This window comes from Conger conger, chromosome 11 (assembly GCF_963514075.1).
Source record: "Conger conger chromosome 11, fConCon1.1, whole genome shotgun sequence".
NCBI lineage: Eukaryota > Metazoa > Chordata > Actinopteri > Anguilliformes > Congridae > Conger > Conger conger.
The window spans coordinates 1,064,891-1,088,443 of record NC_083770.1 but is presented as its reverse complement, the minus strand read 5'-3'; positions in this window follow the sequence as shown (position 1 = coordinate 1,088,443).

Below are 23,553 nucleotides of genomic sequence, written 5' to 3'. Positions count from 1 at the left end.
GTAGCTTTTATCTCCGTGAAGGGGGAGCCATAAGATAAGGTAAAGGCCAAAGAGGAGGATGGGTATTTGAGGGGTGTACCTTGACTTTTAAACATCATGGTGGAAAGGTAAATTAGAAAGAGCTAAAGGGGTATATGTAACTTGCATGTGATCAGCAAACTGAAAGATGATATTTACACTGTAATCTGTATAACTCTATTATTTTGATTGATTATAATAAAGTATATCTTACTATAATCATATGTGATAAAGATTCTTTAGAGGAATACATTGAATACAGGACATCGAATACCAGATTTTCATCACATCCTTCACTTCGAGACTGGGCTGGAAGTTCAGTAGAACTTACCAGGGCTCCAGAACGTTTGGAGTACTTGAGTTTGTCCCCGAGACACCTCCTCGTGGGGTACTGCTCGTGGGAACGTGAGGTCTGAGCTCGGCAAGGGGTCCGTGGCTCACGACAAAGTAATACTGGTTATCAAACCAAGCAATCAAATATCAGTACTGCAGACCAAGTATACATGCAGTGGTCAACATGACAATCAGACAGGGATCTGTGGTGGAAATACAAGGGAAAAGAATTCCATGCTATAAAAACAGACATAGAACACTTATCAGGGAAATGGGAAAAAAACAAAAAATTAGTAATGGTATGGCCAAAAGGAGGAACATTTGAAGTGGGAACAAGATTAGATGGAAGGAGTGGTAAAAAATCACAAAGCAGGAAAGAAAGCAAATAAAAGAGGAAAATAGAGAAAAAGAGCTGAAATTGAAGTGCTGAAATTGTTTAGAATAGAAGGACAAAGAATGAGGGCAGCATACAGAGGGAAAGAAAGGGCTGAGAGGCCACTGAGAGAAAAAGAGCCGCTTTGGGACTCAAATATAGAATCGAGTTGACATAACGGGAGCAGTAGATAGCGAGGACACAGAGGCAGAGACACAAGTGAAGAGAGAGGAATTAACAACAGGAAAGAACAACAGGAAATGTTAGAAAACATAAAATAATCTATAATAAAAGATCAAGCAGAATTGGCCGAGACATTGCAACAAATTGAAATTCAGCAGCAATGCAAGGGGGCCTTAAAAGGAACTGCCCCTAGGGAAAAGGGGCAACAAATTGAAATAGGAACAAGGAAGAGACTTGAGGAAATACTGAAAAGGTTAGAAGAAGAAGAAGAAAGGGAAAGAACCAGCAGGTGGGAAGAACAGATGTGGAGACCACCAAGAGGAGAGGAGCCAGGGTGACAAGGTAGGCAGGAAAAGGAAGGGGGAGGAAAGAGAAAGCAGCAGAACCAAGACCTATAAGGGGCTGAGCAGTAGTGCCAAAGGATAGGGAGGCTACTACCCATATTCGGGTGAAGATGAGGAAGACAAATGTCTGAGACGGAGCAACAGAAAAAAAAGAAAAGAAACCAGATAGATGTACTCTACTTCCTTCCTCCTAAAAGATGGAATATGTACGTCCCGTGGGGGAGCCAGGACCTCCAGGGCCTGCTGTCAGCCCTGCCCGACATTAATTACATTACATTACATTATTGGCATTTGGCAGACGCTCTTATCCAGAGCGACGTACAACAAAGTGCATACCCATAACCAGGGATAAGTTCGCTGAAAGACCCTAGAGGTAAGTACAATTTCAACTGCTACCTGTACAACAAAGATAAGGACAAGGGGCTTTTTATTTATTTTTATTTTTTTTTTTGAACAAACAAACAAACAAACAGAGCAAAAGTCACCAAAGTTAACTATGCAGACACTGCTTACCTAGCCAACTAAAAATACCGATACACAAAGCAAGTCACAGAGACAACAATTAAGGTTCACAGGGAGGTAGGGAGGGATGGGGAGAGGTGCTGCTTGAAGAGGTGCGTCTTCAGCTTGCGCTTGAAGGTGGGGAGAGATTCTATAGTTCTGACCTCAACGGGGAGTTCGTTCCACCACCGTGGAGCCAGAACAGACAGTAGTCGTGAGCGTGAGGTGGAGGTTCTGAGAGGGGGAGGTGCCAAGCGGCCTGTGGAGGCTGAACGAAGAGGTCTGGCAGGGGTGTAGGGTCTGATGATTTTTTGCAGATAAGCTGGGGAAGACCCTTTTACTGCTTGGAAGGCTAGCACCAATGTTTTGAATTTGATGCGAGCCATGACAGGCAGCCAGTGGAGGGAAGTAAGCAGGGGGGTGACGTGTGAGTATTTGGGAAGGTTGAAGACCAGACGAGCTGCTGCATTCTGGATGAGTTGGAGGGGTCTGATGGCGGACGCTGGGAGGCCAGCCAAGAGGGAATTGCAGTAGTCCAGGCGGGACAGAACCATCGCTTGGACCAGGAGCTGGGTCGAGTAGGGGGTGAGAAAGGGGCGGATTCTCCGTATGTTGTATAGGAAGAACCTGCAAGACCGGGTCACCGCCGCAATGTTCTCGGAAAGGGACAGTCTGCTGTCCATCACCACGCCGAGGTTCCTTGCACTGGGTGACGGCGTGAGTGTGGTATCCCCGAGAGAAATGGAGAGATCCAGATGGGGAGAGGTATTAGCAGGGATGAATATCATTTCAGTTTTACCTGGGTTGAGCTTTAGATGGTGGTTGTCCATCCAGCTCTGGATGTCCCTCAGGCAAGCAGAGATACAGGCTGAAACCTGCGTATCAGACGGCGGGAACGAGACGAAGAGTTGGGTATCGTCCGCATAGCAGTGGTAGGATAGCCCATGTGCAGTGATCACAGGGCCAAGGGAGCGAGTGTAGAGAGAAAAAAGAAGCGGGCCAAGGACTGAGCCCTGGGGAACTCCTGTGGCGAGGGGCCGAGGTGTCGATACCGAACCAGCCCAGGCAACCTGGAAGGAGCGACCAGAGAGGTAGGACTCAATCCAGTCCAGGGCTGTGCCACAGATGCCCGTTGCTGACAGGGCAGACAGGAGGATGGAGAGATCCACAGTGTCGAAGGCAGCAGAGAGATCTAGAAGAATGAGGATAGAGGAGAGGGAGGCTGCTCGTGCGGCATGAAGTGACTCACTGACGGAGAGGAGCGCAGTCTCTGTCGAGTGGCCCGATCTGAAGCCAGACTGATGGGGGTCTAGCAGGTTGTTGTTAGAAAAGAAGGAAGAAAGTTGAGTAGAAGCGGCTCGTTCTATAGTTTTAGAAAGGAAAGGAAGAAGAGATACCGGGCGGTAGTTCTGGATGATGGAGGGATCCAGGGTAGGCTTTTTTAGCAGCGGAGTGATGTGGGCCCTCTTGGAGGATGCCGGAAAACAGCCGGAAGACAGAGAGGAGTTGACAAGGGAGGTGACAAATGGGAGAATGTCAGGTGTGATAGTTTGGAGAAGAGAAGAGGGGATAGGGTCAAGGGCACAGGTTGTAGGGCGGTGGTAGAGCAGGAGTTGAGAAACAGTCCGTAAGGGGGGAGAAAGTGGAAAAGGAAGGGATGGGCCGAGAGGGGGGGAAGGGCACAGTGAGGGGGGCGGTGTTGAGGGAGCAGGATATTGGATAAGAATCCTAGAGGAAGAAACGTATGGAAAAATGCTGGCACTTGGTGACCTCAAAGCCCTTCTGGCCAGGGTGATGGGTGCGGAAAGAATGCGGGAGCTAATCCACAGAGCCTGCCTCCCTGGTGGCTGATTACTCTATGATGGATGGAGTGCCATTTAACAACTACAGGAATGCACTGTGAAGAGCCTTGAGAGAAACTTTTCCAGCCTGCCTGGATACCAAGGCACTGAAGGGGGAGCCACTGAAAACACAGCAGCATATCTGGAGAAGCAGCTTAAAAGACGGCATATGTTGACTGAAAAAGAGATCACAGAAGATCCACTCATGACAACCCTCTTCTGCACCGCCATCTTGGAGGCCCTGCCCCCACCTGTAAAGTCCAGATTGGAGGAATTGGTGGGCCTGAATGCATAGAGACAAAGATAATTCACTGACCATGTGGTCCACACGGTGGACAAATACCGCAAAGAGGAAAAGAAACAAGAGGACCAACAACAAGAAATTCAGCGGAAACTGCTGCAGAAAAACTGAAAAAGAAAAGGATAAACCAAAGAAAATGGCACCAATGATGGCGGATTTCATGTTTGAAGAAATGTCGCCACCTATACCCTGGAACCAGGGAAAGGGGTGTGGAGATGGATCCGTGCCCAGCATTACCTATAAAATTTCAGGAATGCCACCTGTCATATATCAGGGGCAGTCCCACAGGGGCCAAAATTGGGGACGGCAGCAGGCTCAGGGAGGACCGCCCAACCGACAGTGATAAGGGGGGCAACAGAGGGAGAAAAAATAGAATCAGGGAGGACAGGAACAAGGACAGAATCAGTACCAGCAAAATCAGAACTAAGGGCAAAGAGGTCAAGGCCAGGGAGGACCACAAGTGTTGGGGTTGTAACCAGCCAGGACACAACAGGTGAAACTGCCCAATAAATCCCTTGGAAAATCAAAATCAAGAAGGGGTCCAGCAACAAGGGAGCAGAGGAGGTCCAGGGAATTACCAAGGTGCACAATAGGTATACCCAGAGAACCTGAAGGAGGTAGGACAACATGTGCAAATGACAAACAAGTCAGATCAGGAACCAATAATAAATTAGAAACCCATGATGATAGACACTGGAGCTACGTGCAGATGTATACAACATGCTGATGACCTCCCTGTCACATGTCCGGAAAATATGTACACAGTCGGGTTCTCGGGAAAAGCACAACTGACACAAATGACAGCTCCAGTGTCCATCCAAATAGGAGACAAAAAGGCTGAAAGTACTGACTCGTAATGCATCGGTGAATTTGTTAGGTAGGGATGCAGTTCTTGTATTGGGGTTAAGATTGGAGTGTATAGAGAGAGGAATAGACCTGACAAGTGCAAGTAGCCAATTTCCAGTGTTAAACCAAAGTGATGCTAACATTTATTGGCTGGGAGACTTGGCAGGCTCACAGATAGAAGAAACACGGGCCAAATGGGGAGAATATGTGGAAGCACAAATACCAGAGGCTTCTTGGCCCCAATCGGAACTGCATCGTACGATGAGATTTGATTCAGAACAAAGTGAAAGCAGAGAATAAAAATGGCCCACAACAGGTGAGATCCAATGCAGGGAAGACAAATACAAAGGATAGGGACCTATCCTCAGTGTCAGAATTGGTCTGGTCACAGCACGACACAGATGTGGGAAGGGTAAAATCAGCTAACCCAATTCAGGTGAAACTAAGAGAGGGCTGCAAAGGACACTGGAGAACACAGTATCCACTAAAAAGGAAGCAGTTGAGGGAATAAGACAGTCAATTCAGGGGCCGTTGGAGGCAGGGGTACTAAGAGAAACAAAGAGCAATTGTAACACTCCACTGTTGCCAGTGTTAAAAGCAGATAAGACAAAATGGAGATTGGTGCATGGGCAGTCAATGAAGTGGTGGAGGATTTGGGGGCTGAAGTACCTAACCCTCAAACGTTATTGACCAATATACCAGCATAAGCAGAATATTTCTCTGTGATTGACTTGTGCTCAGCCTTTTTCAGTGTATCCCTGGATCCCAAGAGTCAGGAACTCTTCGCATTCCAATATAAAAGTACACTAACACTAGAATGCCTCAAGGATTTAAACACTTGGCACATGTGTTTAATCAAGTGCTGAAGAAGGATTCAGACAGCTTAGAAGCTGAAAGCACAATCATACAGTATGTGGGTGATTTATTAGTATGCTCTAAAACCCAAGAACAATGTGAGAGGGACACAATTAAGTTGGTAAAGAAATTAGTGGAAGGGGGACACAAGGTGTGCAAACAGAAACTGCAATACTGTCAACAGAAAGTAGAGTACCTGGGAAGGGAGATTGAAAAAGGGAAAAAAGGAATAGCAAGACACCAAATAGAAGCAATAATCAAAGTGGCCAAACCACAGACAGTAAGGCAGATGATGATCTTACTGGGAATGACGGGCTACAGTTCAGACTCGATAAAGAACTATGCACAGAAAATAGCACTACTCAGTAAAATAATGAAAGAAGCAGGGCACACAAAGTTGTTTAAAAAAAAGGTTTAAAAAGTTCAAAAATGCTACAATGGTGTTTGAAGGGCTAAAGAAGGAACTGGTGATGGCACAGTCCCTAGCCCTAACAGATTATGAGAAATAATTATATTTGTATGTATCAAATAGAGAAGATGGGTTTGCAGCAGCGATATTGTTACAGGAACCATGCAAAGAGTCACGGCACCAGTGTAACAGGTGAGAAATTGCCTGAGTGTGAGGTGGGATTTGAACCCCGGCCTCTCACCCGTCCAAATTATTTGCTGAACGAACGCGTTACCAGTCAGCTAAAGACGAACTCGCCCCTAGCCAAGGGCAACAACGTTCTTTTGAATTTGAGGGTTACGTCATTAGGGAGTGTTGTCGCGCGATAACCTGCTACCAGCCTTCGCTTTCACTGCACTTCACCATGCTTACTAGCGAACTAGCTGAGCTAACCATGCTACACTTGGCAACTCGAAGCTTCAGCTCCCTCCACAGATTTTCAATGGGATTCTTTTCAGGTCTAGTGGTCATCAACAGCATGTCAGTTGACCCCCGGGTATTGAATTGAAGCCACAGTACACTGTAAAGACAGTGAAGCATGGTGGTGCAAAAATCATGGTACGGGGATGTTTTTCATACTACAGTGTTGGGCCTATTTATTGTATACCAGGGATCATGGATCAGTTTGAATACATCAAAATACTTTAAGAGATTATGTGGGTGACATGGCTCAGGCAGTAAGCGCAGTCGTCTGGCAGTCGGAGGGTTGCCGGTTCGATCCCCTGCCCGGGCTGTGTTGCAGTGTTCCTGAGCAAGACACCTAACCCCTAGAAATGCTCCTGACAAGCTGGTGCCTTGCATGGCAGTCGCCGTCAGTGTGTGTATGAATGGGTGAATGAGAAGCATCAATTGTACAGTGCTTTGGATAAAGGCGCTATATAAATGCCAACCATTTACCATTTATGTTGCCGTATGCCAAAGAGGAAATGCCCCTGAAATGGGTGTTTCAACAAGACAACGACCCCAAACACACAAGTAAGCAAGCAACATCTTGGTTCCAGACAAAAAGTATTGAGCTAATGGCCAGCTCAATCCCCCGACCTCAACTCCATTGAAAACTTGCGGGGTGACAAGAACTTTTCATGTCATGCTGTATGCCTCCTGTCCTGCAGGTGTCGCTGGATCAGAATACCACTTCCCTTGTAGACTCCTCCCCCTTTTTACTCCTATGTCTGTCTGGGAGACCTGTTCTGGGAGTATTACCATCGTGTGGCTCGAGAGGTGGTTTGCTTCTGTATGCGTAAATAAAATGGAGACCAACAGCATTCATTCTAAGTGTGATCTTTGGTAAAATATACACAACACAGAGAAAGGGAACTAATTAGACAGAACTATTGAGTACATAAATGAACATACTTTTCAGAAGGTCGAAATTTCTGTATTATATTTTTGAATGGTCTTATGTAATAATCAAAAATTTTGAAATCCTGGAATTTTGATTTTCATAAATTGTAAGCTGTAATCATCAAGATCAAAACCAAAAAAAAGGCTTGAAATATTTCACTGTGTAATGAATCTAGAATATATGAAAGTTTCACTTTTTTAATTAAATTACCTTCTTTAAAACTTTACCAGGATATTCTCATTTTTTTAAGATGCACCTGTAAGTGTTTGAGTTTGAAGAGAAAAATATCAACACAGATTGAACAGATTAATATTCCTTTTCTTTGCTTTGTGTAAAACAATAATGCAGACTTGATACAATTTGTTAATGCTTTGATTTGGAATTGAATGTGTAATGTTTCCACTACATTTGAAATATGGAACACATTGTTTGGCCCAAAGAGAAATGGCGTAACATTCTGTGGACTGATGAGAGTAAAATTGTTCTTTTCGGGTCTAGTGGTCATCAACAGTACGTCAGACGACCCCCGGGTACTGAATTGAAGCCACAGTACACCGTAAAGACAGTGAAGCATGGTGGCGCAAAAATCATGGTATGTGGATATTTTTCATACTACAGTGCTAAAAGCTATTAAAAAATATTTGCACTTTATTCACTTTTTTTAATGCACTATTTATTTGAACATATGTACATGCTGGTAATCATTGACAGGGTCAGTAGATGGGTGGAGGCAGTACCATTGAAGGATTTAGGAGCAGGACCAATGGTTTTGTCAAAGTTTTTGTCCACAGAGGTAATCCCAGGTTCGGAATACCCACAGAAATCAGTTCTGATCATGGATCGGCATTTATCAGTAATGTTTTGTGTTTACCATCCTCAATCACAGGGGATAGTAGAGAGAACAACTGGGACATTGAAAGCCAAAGCCAAAATCAACAAAATTTGTGTTGACAAAAAACTGAATTGGATAGATGCCCTACCTCTAGCCTTAATGAGTTATTGAATGCAGCACAATAGGATAACTCACTTGAGCCCACATGAAATGTTCATGGATAGACCAATGCCAGTACCAAGAATTAGGGGACCCAACAGTGGGCCCGCACTGGAACACTTGGATTTGGAGATGAAAGAATATATTCGGCAACTAACCATGATACACAGACTTATTACACATAGGAAAAAAAGAAAGACAGAGAGAACCCGGCACAGAGCACCCAGAGTTGCAGCCAGGAGACCAGACCTACGTGCGAAAGTTCTGAAGGAGGTGGAATGAGCCAAGATACAAAACTTCTGTTGTATCTCTTGTAGGGACTGTTGATATGCCTGTTATGGATGATACTATGGATACTAGGGAGAAACGAGGAGACCCCTGACGGAGACACAGAACAGAAAGAGAGGGAACAGCCTCACCAGAAAGATTTGTGACTTCCAAGATCTCATCCATGATTTTGAGACCATTAATTGGCCTGATTTTATTTGAAGTAAAAGAAGTAAAAGAAGGGAAAGTAGGGCCAGTGTAGAAGGATATCAGATAGAAGAAGAACAGGACTTATGGCATACTCCCAAAAATAAACTGTGGTACCGATGGGCCAGTTATACTCAAACTAAAAATGCACCAGGATAGGCATGTGTTCTTTGTACTCCAGCTCGCCCAATTCTTAAAGTGCCTGATGTGCCGTGGAATTCAGAAAACTGTACAACGTTCCCCAAGGATTGAGATAACAATAATTGCTGGCCAGAAGGAACCAATACATCACATATTGAAAGTGCATTGAGTATGAACGAGCGTTTTACCAAGTGTAGCGTCACAAACAGGATTACCACTTGCAAAAATTACATATGTAATGGGAAGGGCCTATATTGCCCACATCACTGTATATGGTATGCGGCAATGGGACAATACAAAGACCCAGTCTGATGTAGGACTTGGCCTCGGAACAAGAAAATACCTCCCCCGACAGACTGGAATGTGTACCCCAAGCTTAACATAATTTCCAAAAAGGAAAATATCTTTACAGGTGGGCAGCTTTACAGGAAGGTGTAGCAAAATTTGGCAAGAAACAGGATGTCCCAATTCCCACACAGGACCACCGCGGACATAATGAGCAAGCAGTCTCAGCAATTGACTCATATTTGGTGGATGTGTGGGCCTACCCAAGGGCTGCTGGCCAGCCTACCTAACGATTGGTCGGGATTGTGTGCCCAGGTTATGTTAGCCCAGCCAGGTCATAGGAAAGCATATAAACCAGACCCAGGGGTAAAACTGTATGCTATAGGCCAGCCTAGAGGAATTCCAAATGAATTTAAAGCAAAAATGAGATAGCTGCAGGTTTTGAATCCATCTTTGTTTGGATTAATTATACGGACGAGGCATTAACTGCATTGGGAGAACAACTTGAACTACTGGCAAAATGGCATGGCAAAATAGACAGGCTTCAGATTGGCTATGAGCAGAAAAAAGAGCAGATGTGTTGCACTTTTATCCCCAATAATACTTCCCCTGAAGGAACGTTTACTGAAGCAATGAATAAGCTAAAAAACCCAAGAAAATAAATTGAGGAAAATGCGGGATTTGGACATGAAGTATGGGATTGGCTCGGTTCTACATTTGGTAAATTGGGGACTGGTTGGCCAAGATAAGGGGAGTGGTCATAATAGTAGTCATAAACATGGGAATTATGTTTTGTTGTGTGTTTGATACCTGTTTTCAGGTATTTTCTCACCAGGACCATTCCCCGTCAAATGGTGCTGAAACTACCTCACTTGCCCGCTGCTGAGGATGAACAAACAATGCTGCCCATAACAGAACAATGGAAGGAGATCCAGCTACCTGACACCTGGGAGCTGATTCCAGTGAATAGGGAGCAACTAGATGTACCAAACCGAGAAGGGGAAGAATATATACACTGCTCAAAAAAAATTAAGGGAACACATCAGATCTTGATGAACGATTTATTCAAGTTGAAAATCTTTACTGATGTAAAATGTATAATTTGTTGAGAACAAAATCATCAACCCATTGAGGGCTGGATTCAAAATCACAGTAAGAAAATTAAAAACAGGCTGATGCAACTCATAATGTGACTCAGTAGTGTGTATGGCCAATCAATTATACTTTTGTTTAATTAGGTTTTGCAGCATGGGTGCTACTGCACAAAAGCTGTCTGCTTAGTAGCCAAGCCTAAATTACATTACATTACGTGGCATTTAGCAGACGCTCTTATCCGTACAACAAAGTAAATAATAAAGTTGTTGACATATTTAAAATTATATACAATTACATTGTATATAATGTAGCTAAACTTATAATGTACGTATTAATGCTTAAAACACATTTAAATGACGAGATAAATATTAATGCAATTAAGACAATACCTGAAATATTGCAGCCTACAAATAGCTAGCTAGTACATGTCAATATGCTACCTGAAAAATGCACAATGTAGGCTACATTGTAGATTTCTGCTAAATCATGAATTAAAAGACAACAGGATTTCGCTAAATATTATCTGTGAAAATGCACAACTATTCAGCTGGTCCGGGGAACGTGTACTGCCTGTTAACGGTATTAACACTACGTCTTACTGCGCTGTAGCCTACTTTCAGTTCAACACCAACTCCTGGCTCTGCTGTTCACGGACTCCTTTCAGTCACTTTTAGTTCACTGGCTCCTTTCCGCCACTTCTAGTTCACTGGCTCAGTGGCTCTCTACGGCTCGTTGGCCAATTTCGGTCATTAGTTCACTTTCACGGAGAACACTCGGGTCAGTTCCTTCATTTGAAAGATTCGTTCGTTCGCGAACTGCCCATCACTTGTTTTGAAAGCTGCAGCTTTCGTTAACGGCACGGCACGTGTTCTTACATTTACACCGATGGATATAAGACCAAAAACCTTGCATGGGAAGAATGGAAATCGAAATTGGCTAGCTGTCTAATTAAGTTAACTGAGCTAATTAAAAATAAGAGATGTTTACTGCACAACGGGTTTGTTCCCAAAAAGCAAAACGGTTGCCTTGGTAATGTAATCTTGCCTGGTAGCTAACTAAATCAGATAGCTTTGAATTAGCTGTTATAGCTCACCGGGCTATATATCAAAACAGAAACAACGTTCCTAAAGCGGATATCGTTAGCTAACGTACCTTTTAACAATAGTTATCTATCAAACAATTACTGTATGGCAGCACAGCCAGGTGCATCTGTGCAGGGAGCACTGGATGAAAACCCTTATGCGATTGAACGTAAGTAACCTAAATTTACGAACTATGGTTAGTTGAAATGAAAAACGAAACCAGTCAGGAGCGTTATATGAACATTTGCTGGCTTTGATAAATCAGCCACTTAAAGTTCTTAAAGTCTTAAAGTTCTCAGGCACCATTGCCTGATTTCAGGCATAGAGCAGTTTAAAATTCATATAATGCTTAATTCAATACATTGTACACACTTCCTTCTGGACAACTTTTCAGGCTCACACATTTTTCTTCCTATAATCCCTGCACTAGTAGGTTTAAACGCTGAGCCAAGCGAAAAACGACCATCTTGCCTAAGTAACTAGTATAGGCAGGTGATGAACTTTCGCACCAGCCATGAGATCATTGCTAGTTTCACAGCATGAGAGTAATTCCGGGGAAATGGCATCATTTCAATCTCGACTTCTTAGAAATGTTTTGGTATTTGACACCCACACAGCTGCCAACTGCATGTGCGTGTGAAAACAGGCAAATGCGCGTGTCTCACGCCGAAAGCGTGAGAGTTGGCAGCTATGCACCCATGATCTTACTCTGCGGTCACGCCATGTGCACTTCGATACACGTCGGTCAAACCATCTGCACGTACATCCTTGTGCACGTCTACATTGCGCTTTGCGGTAAATCGTGTTTTGATGAAAATGTACGGCAGGGAAATTCTACTATTCACGATGTTCCGAACACCAAGTTGCCTGATGATGTTCCGAGCAGTGCAACTTTCATGGCAAATAAATAAGAAATTACTTCCAGATGAACATTGGTTTTTGTGTAAAGTAACCTACCTATGTTACAACACTGGAAAATGGTGTAATCTTTTGTTTTTATTGTTGACTTTCAAGAAAATAAGGAACTATAGGGCGGCCTGTAGCGCAGTGGTTAAGGTAATTGACTGGGACACACAAGGTCGGTGGTTCTAATCTCAGTCTAGCCACAATAAGATCCGCACAGCCGTTGGGCCCTTGAGCAAGGCCATTAACCCTGCATTGCTCCAGGGGAGGATTGTCTCCTGCTTAGTCTAATCAACTGTACGTCGCTCTGGATAAGAGCGTCTGCTAAATGCCAATAATGTAATGTAATATCCCAATTAGATTAGTTCTGGTCAAACATGTTAAATATAACTGCTAATAGGCTGAGAATAGAATTTTTATGTTTCCCGCAGACAATCTGAACTACAATCAAGTATATTTAAATAATTCAAATACAATCCCCTCCAAAAGTATTGGAACAGTTTTGTCACGTTTCAGGTCTGTTTTGCCATGTTTTATGTTTATTCATTTTGTCTTAGTCACGTATTGTCTTATCATGTATTATGTTAGTCTAGGTTCGTCATGTTGTTTAGTTTATTTCTTGTTACGATTTATTTTCTCGTCATGCCTAGTTATGCTTCCTTACGATTATATTACCTTGTTATGTTGAGTGGTTATCGTCTTAGTTTCGTTTTGTGTTATGTTTTGATTTATGTTTATTGTTACGTAGACTGGTTACTGTTTAAACATACACTTTTACATGTCTTTCCGCAAACCTTGCGTTCCGCCTTTTCTCTCTCTCTTTCTGTCATTCACACCCTAATTGTTTCCATTTGTCTATTTACTAAAACTACTAACGCTAGATCAGGATTGGGTAGAACTAACAAACTAATTATGTGTTCATGTTACCTTACGTTTCTCGTGCATGTCATTTACTAATTTACTAATGCTAGGGCAGGATAGGTTTATTACTAACGATTACTAATTACCTTGTTAAACTCGTCATCCATCGCACCTGTTTTTCATTTCCTTTCTGCTCTCTAAACTAATTGTCTACACCTGTCTACACCCGCATTTATAGCCCAGTCGCACTACAGTTCTTCGCGAAATTGTCTGCCTCTTGTTTATCAAAGCAACGCTTGAGCATTTACATTTATTGATTACACGTTACGATCCAAGCCTGTTTTACCGACCATTGATTATTGATTTCTGTTTTGTTAACCATCGTTTGTTTTTGACCACGTCCTCGCCTACCGATTTGGTACTTTTGCCTCGCTGTTTGTTTTATGGTTTCGACTTCTGCTTCGCCTTCGACTACGACCCTGCCTGCTGTCCGCCTGCTGTACTTCTGCCTCGCTCACAGCTCTCCTGGTACCGGACCCCCCTGCACGCCTACCGACTACGAGTTCCCCTCTTCCCTCGGCACCATGCTTTTTGTTTGTTTACTGTTTGTTTGGCTGGATCTTCGTGTATGGACTTTGCTTGTGTTGACCACTCTCCTGGGATTCGTCCCGAATAAAGCCCTGATGGGACTTTATCTACTCATTGTTTCTGAGTCGTGCATTTTGGGTCCAACCCCCACGCACCCGTCTCATGTTTTTGATATCTACACTGAAGACAATTGAGTTTGTGGTTAAAAGATGTACACGAGATGACAGCTTTTTTTCCCGAATTTCCCGAGCTTTTATTTTCTGGTATTTTCATCTGGATTTATTAAACAACTTAGAACATGTGACCTTTTGCATCAGACCACCCAATTTTTAGGTGAGCAAAAGTATTGGAACTGACCGGTGTTTCTTGTTGCCCAGATATCCTGTTAGATTGATTTGTTAAACAATAAATAGTTCTGAATGTCTACTCTTGGTTTTTGCCTGTGCATTTGTGTTAGAATAGATAAACCAACATGAAGACAGGAGAGCTGTCTTTGGGACAAAAAAGACAGGAAATCAGAGCTATTGCACAAGAAATTGGGATAGCTGGCTTACTGAGCAACAGATATTGAACAGGTTGACCAAGGAAAACAACAGCAGTTGATGACAAACATTGTGAGAGCTGTGAAAACCCCAAAACATCTGTCGGTGACATCGCAAACAATCTCCACAGGGCATGGGGGAAGGTATCTCAATCAAGTGTTCAAAGAATACTTAGAGAGCAGCAATATAGAGGCTATACGACAAGATCCAAACCACTCATCAGTAGTAAGAAGTACAGGGATGAGCCACAAAAGTTCTGGAACAAAGTTTTATAGACTGATGAGACCAAGAAGATTAACCTCTACCAAAGTGATGGAAAGGCCAAAGTGTGGAGAAAGAAGGGATCTGCTCATGATCCAAAACATATAGGAGCTCATCTGTGAAGCACAGTGGAGGAAGTGTCATGGATTGGCCTTGCTTCTGGAATGAGCTCACTAATCTTTATTGATAATGTAACTCATGATGGTAGCAGCAGGATGAATTGCATTACATGACATCTGTGATTACAATGAGACCATGTTATTGGTTTCACCGTTGTGTCAGGTTCTGTGTTTTTCTGTATCTGTTTTATCTAAGTTATGAATGCTTCCAAATTACTAGAGAATACTGCCTTGGCTTCAAATAGTGTCAGTGGAGAAGTGCTTATTATGAGGTGGGGTTCATATTCATACTGTCTATCCTCCAATGCACTCCATCTCCAGTGAAAAAAATGGAAAAGCGCATTTATGGGTGTTATATACCAGAAAGATCTGAGGGGTCGGATCTGATTCCTTAGTCAAGTTCCGTAGTGTACTAGTTTGTACAAGAAATTGGGCAAATCTTGAAATCTTGTCTACTTGCTTCATATTTTTACAGTTGGTCTTGATGCACCTCCTGAAAGAAGTACAAATCTGGAGAAGCTAAGGTATGATCAACTTCATATCATGTTTGATCATGATTATGATTTAGAAAGTTTTTCAGGGTGTTTTAAAAGAAAATAATGTAATTGTTGATCCACTGATATCAAACTTTTAGCTGATATTGATAACCGATCATCATTTCCCTTTCATGACTGATAACCTATGCTGGTTAGGAGTGCTGTTGTACTGCATATCGGCACAGCATGACCTTGAGTGTGATATCACTTTTATACAACAGCTCTTCAGGCAAGGCTATTTAGCAAGTAATGTTAATTTCAGACAATACAGATGCATCTAAAAAAAATTGAATATCCTGGAAAAGCTTTTTTTTCCGTAATTTAATTCAAAAACTGAAACTTTCATATATTCTAGATTCATTACACATGAAGTTAAACATTTCAAGCCTTTTTTTGTTATAATCTTGATGATTATGGCTCTCAAAATATATAAGATATAATAGATAAGACCAGAATAAAAAAAAAAAGGATTTATAATACAGAAATGTTGACCTTCTAAAAAGTCTTTTCATTTATGCACTCAGTACTTGGTCAGGGCTCCTTTTGCACTAATTACTGCATCAATGTCGCGTGGCATGGAGGCAATCAGCCTGTGGCACTGCTGAGGTGTTATGGAAGCCCAGGTTGCTTTGATAGCGGCCTTCATCTCGTCTGTATTGTTGGGTCTGATGTCTCTCATCTTCCTCTTGACAATACCCCATAGATACTCTATGGGGTTCAGGTCAGGTGAGTTGGCTGGCCAATCAAGCACAGAAATACCAATGGTCAGCAAACCAGTTACTAGTAGTTTTGGCACTGTGGGCAAATGCCAAGTCAAAAGGAAATCAGCATCTCCATAAAGCTTGTCAGCAGATGGAAGGCCCTTAACCCTGCATTGCTCCAGGGGGGATTGTCTCCTGTTTAGTCTAATCAACTGTAAGTCACTCTGGATAAGAGCGTCTGCCAAATGGCATTAATATAATGCACAGAGAAACACTGGGATGATAACTTTCAAAGATTTCAAATGATTGTCTATTACCTGTTAATCACTTCTACTGGTTGCATACCTGTAGAGTGATTGAACATTTGTCTTAAATAGCTTAAATAGCTGTGGAATTTATCAGTAGATTAGCTTTGATTTGATATTGCTTGTGAGCAATTGTAGGCCATTTAAATAGGCGTGCTCAGACGCTAGCGTCGCTCCATCCCAGTTTGTGATGTTATGTTTCACCCCATCCCAGTCTGCTCTCTCCCCCGAAGACCCCCCCTGCGACGTGGGCCTCCACGGTGTCGGAACCCCTCGAACCTCAGCTACCGCCCGCTGACCCCCTGTGAGGACTTTGCTGTCACAGGGGGACTATGGAACTGCCAGTCTGCCACTCGGAAGGCTGACTTCATCCCTGCGTATGCCTCCCTCCAGTCCCTACAATTCCTTGCCCTCACAGAGACCTGGATCACACCTGACAACACCGCCACTCCCGCTGCCCTCTCATCCTCCTTCTCGCAGACTCCCCGGCCTTCTGGCCGTGGCGGTGGTACTGGTCTTTTAATTTCCCCCTCGTGGAAATTCTCTGTTCTCCCCCTCTCTGACCTGTCCATATCCACTTTTGAATTCCATTCTGTTGCAGTATCCTACCCTACTAACCTTTTCATTGCAGTTATCTACCGTCCTCCAGGGCCCCTGGGAAACTTCCTTGATGAGCTAGACACCCTTCTCAGCTCCTTCCCTGAGGATGGCACCCCACTGATTCTCCTTGGAGACTTCAACATCCACCTAGAAGCCTCCCAGGCTGCTGCCTTCCTACCACTAATCCACTCCTTCGGCCACTCCCTGCAACACTCTCCTCCAACCCACAAGGCGGGCAATGTCCTAGACCTTGTCTTTGTGAGGAACTGCTCATGCTCCGATTTCACAGTTACCCCTCTGCATACATCTGATCACCACTTCATCTCTTTCTCCCTCCCTCTTCCTCCCCATCCTCCTCCCCCTCCTCCCACCCACACTTCCTCAGCCCGCCTCTCACCCTCTTCCTTTGCCAGCACCGTCATCGCTTCACTCCCCCCTCTTGAATCCTTCTTCAAACTCCCCACTAACTCTGCATCTGCCACCCTCCTTTCATCTCTCTCCTCCACCTTTGACTCTCTCTGTCCGCCTGTCTCAAAGCCACCTTGCACATCCCCTCCCAGTCCTTGGATATCTGACACCCTCCGTACCTCCAGGGCCAGCCTCCGCGCAGCGAAGAGGAAGTGGGGGAAATCCAGAGACGCTTCAGACCTCACGACTTACCAGTCTCTCCTGGCGGCATTCCCTTCCTCTGTCACTGCCGCCAAAGCAAAATACTTTAAAAACACAAATTCAGAACTCCGGTTCTAACCCCCGGAAACTTTTCTCTATTTTCTCCTCTCTCATCAATGCACAGTCATCCGTAGATTCTTTACAACCACCGCCCCCCTCACTGTGCCCTTCCCCCCCCTCTAGGCCCATCCCATCCTTTTCTACTTTCTCCCCCTTTACAGACTCTGATGTTTCTCAACTCCTGCTCTGCCACCGCCCTACAACCTGTGCCCTTGACCCTATCCCCTCTTCTCTTCTCCAAACTATCACACCTGACATTCTCCCATTTGTCACCTTCCTTGTCAACTCCTCCCTGTCTTCCGGCATCCTCCAAGAGGGCCCACATCACTCCGCTGCTAAAAAAGCCTATTCTGGATCCCTCCATCATCCAGAACTACCGCCCGGTATCTCTTCTTCCTTTCCTTTCTAAAACTAACAAGCCGCTTCTACTCAACTTTCTTCTTTCTTTTCTAACAACAACCTGCTAGACCCCCATCAGTCTGGCTTCAGATTGGGCCACTCGACAGAGACTGCGCTCCTCTCCGTCAGTGAGTCACTCCATGCCGCACGAGCAGCCTCCCTCTCCTCTGTCCTCATTCTTCTAGATCTCTCTGCTGCCTTCGACACTGTGGATCACTCCATCCTCCTGTCTGCCCTGTCAGCAACGGACATCTGTGGCACAGCCCTGGACTGGACTGAGTCCTACCTCTCTGGTCGCTCCTTCCAGGTTGCCTGGGCTGGTTCGGTATCGACACCTCGGCCCCTAGCCACAGGAGTTCTTCTTTCGCTTCTTTTTTCTCTTTACACTCGCTCCCTTGGCCCTGTGATCACTGCACATGGGCTATCCTACCACTGCTACGCGGACGATACCCAACTCTTTGTCTCGTTCCCGCCGTCTGATACGCAGGTTTCAGCCCGTATCTCTGCTTGCCTGAGGGACATCCAGAGCTGGATGGACAACCACCATCTAAAGCTCAACCCAGGCAAGACTGAAATGATATTCATCCCTGCTAAAACCTCTCCCCATCTGGATCTCTCCATTTCCCTCAGGGATACCACACTCACACCGTCACCCAGTGCAAGGAACCTTGGCGTGGTGATGGACAGCAGACTGTCCCTTTCCGAGAACATTGCGGCGGTGACCCGGTCTTGCAGGTTCTTCCTATACAACATACGGAGAATCCGCCCCTTTCTCACCCCCTACTCGACCCAGCTCCTGGTCCAAGCGATGGTTCTGTCCCGTCTGGACTACTGCAATTCCCTCTTGGCTGGCCTCCCAGCGTCCGCCATCAGACCCCTCCAACTCATCCAGAATGCAGCAGCTCGTCTGGTCTTCAACCTTCCCAAATACTCACACGTCACCCCCCTGCTTACTTCCCTCCACTGGCTGCCTGTCATGGCTCGCATCAAATTCAAAACATTGGTGCTAGCCTTCCAAGCAGTTAAAGGGTCTTCCCCAGCTTATCTACAAAAAATCATCAGACCCCACACCCCTGCCAGACCTCTTCGTTCAGCCTCCACAGGCCGCTTGGCACCTCCCCCTCTCCGAACCTCCACCTCACGCTCACGACTACTGTCTGTTCTGGCTCCACGGTGGTGGAACGAACTCCCCGTTGAGGTCAGAACTGTAGAATCTCTCCCCACCTTCAAGCTGAAGACACACCTCTTCAAGCAGCACTTCTCCGCATCCCTCCCTACCTCCCTGTGAACCTTAATTGTTGTCTCAGTGACTTGCTTTGTGTATCGGTATTTGTAGTTGGCTAGGTAAGCAGTGTTTGGATAGTTAACTTTGGTCACTTTTGCTCTGTTTGTTTGTTTCTTTGTTCAAAAAAAATAAATAAAAATTGGCCCTCGTCCTTATCTTTGTTGTACAGGTAGCAGTTGAAATTGTACTTCCCTCTAGGGTCTCTCAGCGAACTTATCCCTGGTTATGGGTATGCACTTTGTTGTACGTTGCTCTGGATAAGAGCGTCTGCCAAATGCCAATAATGTAATGTAATGTAATGATGAAACGTTAAATCTGACCTTGCCTCTTGAAAAACAGAAATGTACTTCACGTTTTTGAGGAAATGGCATTTGAAATAGGATTTACTGTATTTGCAAAGAAATGTACACTCAGTGAGCACTTTATTGGGTATTTATTAGACTTATTTCTTAGATTTAAGATTTATGCTGCTGTAGCCTACCCACTGAGAGGTTTGACCCATTGTGTGTTCAGAGATTCTCTTCTGTGTGTTTATTTGCATTCCTGTCACCTTCCTGTCAGCTTTGACCAGTCTGGCTCTTCTCCACTGACGTCACTTATTACAACTTGTTTCTGCCTGGAGTACTGTTGCACACTGGATGTTTTTTGTTTTTCGCACCATTCTCTGCAAACTCTAGAGTCTGTTGTGCGTGAAAATCCCAGGAGATCAGCAGTTTCTGAGATACTCAAACCTCCCTGTCTGACACCAACAATCATTCCATGGTCACTTAGATCACATTCCTTCTCCATTCTGACATTTGGTCTGAAAAGCAGCTGAACCTCTTGACCATGTCTGCATGCTTTTATGCATTTAGTTGCTTCCACACGATTGGCTGATTTAAATATTTGAATTTAACAAGCTGGTGTACCGATCTACCTAATAAAGTGATCACTGAGTGTACATGCAAAGCTCTATAATTGGTTCCTTTTTTCTGTATCTTTATGAATGTTATGGACATCACAGTTAATGGAGCACTGTCACCGGACATGTTTGGCTTGATTCTCCAGCCTGTGTTATTCTCCAGCCTGTGTTTCTCAGAAGGTAACAGGTGCTCAAACTCCACCCTTGAACGCAGAGACTGGTTTATGGATGGCCACCCATCCAGGCAAACATATTACACTCACTAGTGTTGGTATACAAATATCATGGAACCTACCATGGCTAGCCTGAGCGATAAGAGGGACAGCTCTGACTTTGCCGAGTAAGAGAACAAGCTTTTTGATTTTGACGATGAAATACAACCAGTTTTCAACCGGGATTTACAGAGGAGGAACACGGACAACCGAACACGGAGTTTGTATCGCTGCCAATAATAACAATAATAACTTTGATCGAACCCTTGCTCCATCCAGCAGTTCTTACCAACGTCTTGTGCAGCAATAGGAGAATTAATTGGAAGAAGTATCCACAAATTCCGGTTCAAAACCGTATTTCGACAGAATCCATTGCAATTAATGATAGTGGCTTCACTGTAGCCATTGCGTCATGTTCGATGGCAGCGTCATAGTTTGAGAATCGATTTTAATGAGAAATGTAGTCATTCTGCTTGGTTTTTCTTATTTATCTCCATACAAATTATAAAGTGGGCAGAATTACAGGTCGGCTACGTCATCACAGTCTGTAATTTAGCTAGCTAAATTAGCTGGTTACAACTGAACCAGAGCATCGTTGCTTAATCTAATGAGTGAAAACATCATAACTGTCGACATCCATTCGACATGTCATAATGATGGCTGATGGTGATTGCTATGGACTCGGCAAAGTCAGAGCTGTCCTCATATTGCTCAGGCTAGTCAAGGTTGGGTCCGTGATATCTGTATGCTAACGTTAGCGTATTTTCATTGGAGTGTCATGTGATCGCCTGGATGGGTGGCCGCCCATAAACCAGTAACACAGGCTGGAGATTCAAGCTACACTGACGGTGTTTTTAAATGTGCCTACACACAACTTTAGCATTTGATCCAAATAAACTCAACTGAAAAAAGCGTGACAGTGCTCCTTTAAGGATGCTTCATAAAATAATACGACAAAGAACGTCTTTATTACGATTGTTTGAGTCGTTTTGGGAAAAATACAGCGACACTTTAGATCATTTAATTTCAGCATATTAACTCAGAGTATCTACAGTAGCTTTGCAAAGTCTCTCTCTGAGGGCTGGCGTATAGGTGGCTTCATCTGATTGAACAACTAAACAAGAAACTCTCCTTGCCTCTTCAAGTTAAGACCAGCAGGACAAAGACCCATTATATCTTAATTTGCCACAATTTTACATTTGGAATCACAATTAACATGTGGTTAAAGTGCATTTTGGCACCATAATGGTCGGGACACATGGCTTCACAGGTGTTTGTAATTGCTCAGGTCTGTTTAATTAATGCAGGTATGGGAGAGCTCTCAGCACCTAGTCTTTCCTCTAGTCAGTCATGTTTGGAAACTAATTTTGCTGTTTATCAACATGAAGACCAAAGTTGTGCCAATGGAAGTCAAAGAAGTCATTATGAGACTAAACGGTATGTATGCTCAGCCAAAACTTAGGTTTATCAATCAACTGTTTGGAACATAATCAAGAAGGATGAGAACACAAAGGGGCTGGCCTGTGTGATGGCTCAGTTCAAGTTCAAGTAAATGCCTCAGAACTCATTGGCCGGTGGTTCATTCTACAGCAAGACAATGATCCCAAACATCGTGCTAAATCCTAGTCTTTCAAAGCTACAAAAATATCAATTCTTAAGTGGCATATAGTCAGATAATTTGCATCTCAGGGACTTGGGTCTCACTACCATTATCTCTGTCTAGGTTGTCATCCATTCCTTTATGTCTATAAGACAAGCCTCCATATTTGACAGCTGGACAACTTCCTCAGGTTTGACTGATAGATACAACTGGGTGTTATCTGCATAGCAGTGGAAGTTAATTCCATGTTTGTGACTAACTTGTCCCAGGGGAAGCATATATAGAGAGAAGAGCAAGGGCCCAAGCACAGATCATTGTGGTACTCCATATCTAACCCTAGATTGATAAGAGGGGTCATTGTTAAAATTGATATAGAATTGATATCGGTCTGATAGGTATGATCTAAACCAAGAGAGAGCCTGTCCATGGAGGCCGACACAATTTTCAAGTCTATCCAACAGGATGAGGTGATCAACTGTGTCGAATGCTGCACTTAAATCTAGAAGCACAACTACAGAGATTTAGCCACTGTCAGAAGCGAGGAGTAGGTAATTGAGTACTTTGACCGGGGCTGTTTCACTGCTGTGGAAGGGTCTAAAACCAGATTGAAAAACGTCCAATATATGAGTGGGGAGCAGAAATTGCCTTTTCTAGTATTTTAGAAAGGAACAGGAGGTTTGAGATAGTCAAGAAGTCACCTGCTCAGTCAAGTCACACTTTTTTCAACATAACTCATCCTAAGAAATAACCGCTGATCTCTGTCCTGCCCCAATTCATCATTGCGGCAATCGCCCAAATTATAATTTCGCTTTGTATGCTATTCTCTAAAAATAAATGTTTTCTTTAAACATTTGTTTTGTCAGCTTGATCTTAAGAAAGTAATTGCTCTTATCACATCGTACAGGCATACAAACTGCCCTTCACAAATGTGTTCTTGTCAAAAATAATTGACATGACATGTTACATGAAACGCTCAAAAATGACATTTTGCATCACAGGCTATATTTTAAAATAAATGTTCTTATCACATTGTACAGGCATACAGCTGTTCTGCAAACTGTCTGCCAAAGTTGCCCCCCCCTGCACGGTTCATACGTGAACTGTCCTTGACATCGATAGCCCACCCCCACAACACCAGGCATCCTGCCCTGCAAGCAGTTTTCTAACAGAGAGGAATCATAAAAATGAATTATGCAAAACATGGTGTTATTCGGTACTTTCCAACTTTTCTTAAGCATACACATTATTTTACTCAATTCAGGTTACATATGGGTCACTATACTTCTAGCACAAATCAGCAGTTCATCAGTTTGGAAATATATAGGCATACTTAATCGTACTTTAACAATTTGATTAATGGTGGTTTCTTGTGTTTCCATAAGCTCATCTGTAATGCATAACATAGGTTCATTGGATTACATATTCTACAGTTGACACTGTGGTTTCTTGCATTTCCATAAGCTTTAATGATATAGGTTCATTGGATTACATATTGATTATATGAGTAAATAGGCAGCATACATGTGATATACATTGATTATAGACTGCATACACA